Below are 7300 nucleotides of genomic sequence, written 5' to 3' on the forward strand. Positions count from 1 at the left end.
GAAAGTTGTCTACAATTCTCTACCCCTAATCACTTGTTAAGTGGCATGGCTCTAGTTAATGCTAATTAGTTAATAGAAGTAGAATATACCAAATAATGAGTAAGACTAATTGGTATGTTTAACCATGTGAGGAATTAAGGAATTAGTAGTGGATAGATTTATCTTGAATATATAGATAAATAATGGAATCTTGCCCTTTAAATTAGGTTATGTGATAACTAGTTGTCTATATGAAGTGGTTATATTACTTGATGGCTAAAAGTCTAGAATACTTGTTGGTGAACCTTGTTTAGTTAAAATGTGGTGACTAGTAATTATGCTTGTTAAATGGCTAATTACTAAAATAGGGTGAGTATTGTTTATAACTAGAGATATTGATTCCTAATGTGTAATGCCATTGGATGCTTAAATGTTGACTTAGACATTTATGGTCCTAACTCTTAAGAGGCATTGGTTAATAGATATATTAGTGTGTTTGATAATAAGTAACCCCTTCCTATGTGATGACTAGTGCACGTATGATAACTAGGAATGAACTTTGGCTAAATGGTGACTATGGTTTAGTTGTGCTTCTTGACTATATGTAGATATTGCCTAATTGATGTGTGAGATAATGCTAACACATTTAAGTCTTTTAATTAGAAATAATTGTAAAGTATTAAGCAACTTTTATCATTTTTGATTGCTTTCTAGTTGATATTGCTGTAAAGTCAAAATGCAAGAAAACCAACGATAATGAAGTTAATAGAGATGAATTTGGAGCAAACAGATATCAAAGTATAGTTGATGACTTGCCTAATAAGTCGCCAGCTCTGTGATAAGTCATCAAAGTTATCGTCAGCCTTAGGGAGTGTATGGGAGTTAGATTTTGAAAGTGATGATATCTGTTGATAAGTCATCAATATTACCGCCAACCTTAGGTAGTGTTCAAAAGCTGAGTTGAAGAAGTGACGACATCTCTGATAAGTCATCACAGTTCTGATAAGCCATCGAGAATGTCGTCAGCCTAAGGCAGTACATAATATTTGAAGTGAAGAAATGATGACATATCTAATAAGTCATCATAATTCTGATAAGCCGTTAGGAGTTGGTCGTCAACGTAAGGCATAAATTATCAAACTTGGGGGAGGAACTGACGACAAAGTCTGATAAGTCCTCAGGCTCCTGATAAAGCATCACACTTCATCATCAGCTATGCGAGAAAAAGTTATATTCTGTGATTGGATTCCAAATTTAGATCTTGGTATTTAAGGAAAAGTTATTAGGTTTTATTAAGAGGGGCAATTCATCTTGAATTTCATGGACTGAAACTATTTTCTTTCTACTTTTCTCTATAACTTTACAATTAACTTTTGAGAGATTATTAACATAATTTCTTGGGATTTCTACTGTGATCTTATCTGAGAAACACTTGTTGATATTCATTATTCTGTGAGTTATCATTTATCAAATTATGAATACAAATTGTTTTGTCAGTTTTTACATTATGAGTAGCTAATTCTTTTAACCCGAGTTGTGGGATCTATGGGTTTTGTTTTGTAAAGTAACTAGTTGTTCAAGATTTTAAAGGTAGTAGGAACTCCTTGGTAATTCCTCTATTTTACATATTTTCTATAGGTTGCAAACGATAGGTCATGCCTACTAGTCATTTGCTTGAAATAAGAAGTCAACCCTAGTAGGAAGTGAATTATCAATAGGGACTTGGAAGCATCAAACTTTTATTTAATAATTAACGCTGTAACATGGTTAATTAACTTCAAACAACATCTTGTTATGAAATATAAATTTCATAAGTTCGAAATAATGAGGTACTTAAATGTCTAAATAAGTTGAGAAACATTAAGACATTACTTCGACAAGGATAATCTATTGTTCCTACCTACCATAAGAATCTTGAACCATTACTAGTGTCTGTCAAATAACTTCTGGTTTTCCATATAGTATTGATTACAAACACTGACACTGAATTGAAAAATAATTACTTGTTACCCTTCCAAAAACCCCCAATTACAGGAAATTGCTAACTATTTGTTTATTGACTCATGAGCAACTTAAATTAACACCATATTCTCTGTGGGATTCGGACCCAACCTAGTTGGGTTATATATTTGAAAATAACAACTTACTCTCTCATAAGAGAGGTGTAGTTTGAGTGTTATCAAAAATGGCACCGTTACTGGGGAATACGGTTGTAAATTTATGTTTTTGTGCACTAATTGAATGTTAGTCAAGTTTACTAATTTTATGTTTATTTGTTGTTTTTTTTTTGTTTTAGGAACATAGTGGTGTATGCCAAAAACAACAAGTTCAGGAGAAACGTTATTACCATTCAATCTGGAATCGCAACTGATCCGCAGAATGGCAGACCTACAGGAAGTTTACAGGCTATCCACCTTAGCTAAAGCTCAAGTTAATCTATAGAATAACGGTAAAGAAGCCCTTCATCCAAATCCAGATAATACTGACCTTGGAGATGAGGAATTACTAAATTATGTTAACTGAAGGCGTGCAGAGGAGGTAGCTGCACCAGTGAATAGAAATGTAAACAGAAACCATCCTTTTAGGGTGAGACCTGATAGCCTAGCGATGCAATTTAATCCTAATAAGGATGATGATGGAATGGACGAAGATGGTGCTACTAGAGGTATTATTCCCCTACCTCTAGCACCAGGAGTGAAGTTCAACATTACTAGTACAATAATTCAACTTTTCACACCTGAAGGAGTTGTTTGGTGGCCTTCCTGGGGATTATCCTAACATGTAGTTGGTGAACTTTGTCATCATTTGCAAATGTTTTGTTAACCCAGGAGTGGGTAAGAATGCTATCCGTTTGAGATTTTTTCCATTGTCTCTATCTGGGGAGGCAACACTCTGGCTAAATAAGCTGACGCCCGATTCGATAATCCACTGGAGGCAATTGAAAAAGACTTTCCTAGAAAGGTTCTTTCCACTTTCCAGGAGGGTACAGTTGATGGACGAGATTCGTAATTTTAGATAGTTCCCAACCGAAGAACTTCATAAGACCTTGGAGAGTTTGAATAAGAAGTTGATGTAGTTTCGAAACCACAACATGACATACATTTGATGGAAACTCTATATAGGGCTTTCAATTTTATGACAAAGCCAATAGTGGATAATGCTGTTGCTAGTTCATTTGTTTATCTCACATTCCTAGAAGCATCAGAGATGCTATAAAGAATGACCAAATAGACTAGGGCTTGGCATACCAGGGATTCTGTGGTAGAAAGCTCTACTGTGTCTGTTGGTATAACTATGGAACAACATAGAAGAAAAGAGGAGGTGATCAGGATATGGCTCACATGAAAACCCAGATGGATCTGCTATCAAAATATTTTCTATCAGGGAATATAGAAAAGGTAAAAGCTGTAGGGTCCCACGGTAAGGGAGCTAAATCAAACACCGAGGAAAAGGCTAACTAATTGCATAACAAGAGGGGTTTTTGGACCGGTGTTCAAGGAAACAAAGGTTGGAGCCATTAAGGAGATTGGAAGAATAAAAGTGACAGGAGTGGACTGTATGTACCTCCTGGAAGCCGTAATAATGCTACCACCAGTTCAGGTAAAATATCCATGAAGGACATGATGGAAAAACTATTAAAGGGATTTGAGACAACTAATTCTTGGGTGAATAATATGAAGAGTGGCATATATTACATGAGTTATCTAGTAAATTCACAATCAATCACTATCAAACAACTGGAGCAGAACATGAGCCAATTATCCACAGTATACAACCGAATATTGAATGGGACTCTACCAAGTGATATAGTTCAGAATCAAAGGACTGATGGATCGTGTATGGATATTACCACTAGGAGCGGTAATGTAATACCATTACCCCGATCATTTCTTAAACCTAAATCCATCTTTTAAGTGGATATGTATGACTTCTAAAGTGATTTATGTTTAAACCATGTTGTATTTCTCTAATTTCTACTTTTTTTTCATGTAGAGCATTAAATAATCTTTCCATCGATACCAATTTCATCATAATCAGACATCAAATGAGGGAGTTAGGCTATTTTACTACATGTTATTGGATCGCCCAGGTTTGATGATCGACCTGGCAGACCATCAGGTCCTTGGTAGACCATCAAGTGTCCCGTCAGGCTAAGGAAGTGACCACTCTTCTTGGCCACCATGTGATGGCCAAGATGGTGGACTGTAAAAAGTTTTACGGACTGTCAAGGGGTCCGTCAGGTCAAGATAGAATGTCTTGTTTCTGGCCCTCAAGTGACGAACGACTTGGCGGACCATCAATTTCCTGATGGAACATCACTTCAACGTCACATCGAGGAGAATGTTCCAATTTTGGCGCCCGAATGATGGACTATCTGGTGGACCGTCAGGATACTTGACGGACCTTCAGATCGGCCGTCATAAGCCCTGATCAGCGAATTTCAGCTTTTTCAAAAAGGGTATTTCGGTTATTTTCGCCCCATATGGTCTTATATATATATCCTAGTAGATAATAGCCATTTATTTTTCTCCTTTCCTCTTCCAAGAAACATCTAGAAATTAGGGTTTCTTCCAAAACCCAAAAATTCAATCTTCTTCAAAGAAATTCAAGGACCTTCCATAGATTTCTCCAAGTGGTCCAAGAATTAAGCTCCTCTATTCAAAGGCATCAAGGATCTTAGCTCAAAAATGTACGGAAAAAGTTCCAAAAAAGTTTCTACATCTCCAAAATTATAATCCAAGGTATGTGGGGCTTGAACAAGAACACTCCTTTCATTCTTGTGCGTAAAGATTTACTTTCTATTATTGATTTACATGATTTTGCAAGTGGTTTAAACCCAAATTTTTTTATTTATGATTTATGAGATTTGAGTTGAATAATTTTTATATTTATGATTATTTCACCATCATGTTTCTTAAATTGAGAATTTATTCCATGATTTGTATATTGTCATAAAGTATTGATGATTTCTAAGCAATTTAACCCAAGTATCATGCGTTATGTCTTTCCATGAGAAATATGACTATTGAATATATATATATATATATCAATATTTGAGATTGAAAGTCAAGAATGAGTCCTATGATATTTCCTTGAAACTTTTGATAATTGAAAATGATTCGAAAAGCAAATGTACTTAATATTGAGAAAGATTATGTTGAGTTGAGTCGTATTAGGAATCCACAAGATATTTATGATTTGCAGATGATATATATATATATATATTTGTCTTTAAATTAGACCCATGAGTTGGTATTGGTAAATTGGATTTCCTAACGTGTTCTGAGTTGAGTCTGGGAGGAGTATTTAGCATCGAGCGGGAAATGTGGTATTTTCTTGAAACTACATGCCACCGTAGGATTGATGTTGATAATTATCGGCCATAGGTAGAGTATGGGATTGTGATAATGAGATTAAGGTTGTACTCCCTTGAAAGAGTACAACACCCTCGCTAATGTACGATTCTCTCCTTAGGAGGGAAAAATATTGGACTCCATGTGTCTCACATGGTGTAGTTTTGTTGGTTATAAGAAACTCTCATGCCTATAATGATCTAAGTACCATGAGTTACCAAGTAACTCTAATTCATGAGTGAAAGAGTTTGAGTTGAGTTAAATAATTTATGAGATTTATAGAGCATATGTTATTACTGATGACTTCTAGAAATGATGTTTCAAATAATTCAAGCGAAGAGATTTATTATTGTCATCATGCATGATTTTCTTATACATTTATGATATTATTTAAAATGTTGCATCCACCCCCACATACTCAGTACATTCCCAAGTACTGACTCCCATACTCTTTTGTACTCTATATTTCCTTATGATATAGGTTCAGGTGCTCAGTCTCAGTTGCGACAGTGATCTTTGAGTACCTTCATCTATATTTCTGTGGTTGGTCAGTCCTCATGGTTAGTGGACCTGTGTTTCTAATTTTGTCTGGTTAATAGATGGTTGTTTACTTTCAGTTCAGTACGAGTCAGTTTGGGATCTATCCCAATGGCTCCTCAGTTCTATGTAGTAGAGGCTTTGTCAGACTTGTGTACCAGCGTGTACAGATATTTCAATATTTGGTTTGTACCGGGCAGTATTACTTCATGCTTCATTATGTTCATGACATGGTTATTCCTCTTTATCATAGCATGATTTGCGCTATAATGAGTTCTGAAAGTGATGACAAGCTTAGAGGGTTAGCTTGAGGCCATGGGTGGCCTTGAGCACCATGTGATGTCTCGGGATAGGTTCTTAGGGCGTTACAGGTAAGATGTTATCTAGTCCAGGATTGGGAGCATCCTCTCATACTGATGCAATCGAAATAGATTAGGTGATGGTTGATGAATCTTCAGTAGTGCCTGAGGAGTTGGGAAGTTCGGAAAGAAGAGTGTGGAAGTGGAACAACCACCTAAGCTGAAGCATGTTAGTTATATGGAGCAAGGCATAAAAAAGGAGGTAAAAGTTGCTCCAGTTGAAATGCCAAGGCCACCATCCCCATTTCCATAATTATTGAAAAAAAAGGACGAGGATACAAAGTTTAGTAAATTCATGGAAATGTTGAAGTAGCTAATAGTTAATGTGCCTTTGGTCGAGGCACTTGAACAAATAACAAGATATGCTAAATTTATGAAGGATCTTGTGATGAAGAAATGAGCAGTGAGCTACTAACCGGTGGATAATCTCTATCATTGTAGTACTATTTCAACAAAGTCCTTGGTACAGAAGAAGGCAGACCCAGGAGCGTTCACTATTCCTTGTATGATTGGATCTCTGAAATTTTCTAAGGCCTTATGTGATCTGGGAGCGAGCATTAATCTGATACCACTAGCTGTTTATAAAAACATGGGTTTACGAGACCCCACACCCACCAAGATGAAACTAGTTATGGCGGACAGGTCTATGAAAAGGCCAATAGGTATGCTATATGATGTACTTGTAAAAGTTGTTGATTTTATATTTTCTGCTGATTTTATGATCCTTGATTCCGAAGTAGACTTTGAAGTGGCCATAATTTTGGTTAGACCATTCTTGGAAACTGGGAGAGTGATAGTTGACATGCAGCTAAATGAGCTCAAGTTTAGGCTCAATGAAAAAAAAGCAAAATTCGAAATAATCCCATCCATGACACAACAAAAGAAGATAAGTGTTTTCTCAATTGTGGATGTGTTTTATGAGGATATTAAAGAGGTATCAACAAGGTGTCTTGATGAACTATGATTAGTCAAGATGACCGAGTCCTGCAGCGACACTAAATCAGGCGTTATTTGGAGGCACCCCAAAAATTTTATGATTAACGCAAGTTGTTTTGTTTATTTAGATGGTAA

This window comes from Capsicum annuum, chromosome 9 (genome assembly GCF_002878395.1).
Source record: "Capsicum annuum cultivar UCD-10X-F1 chromosome 9, UCD10Xv1.1, whole genome shotgun sequence".
Lineage (NCBI taxonomy): Eukaryota > Viridiplantae > Streptophyta > Magnoliopsida > Solanales > Solanaceae > Capsicum > Capsicum annuum.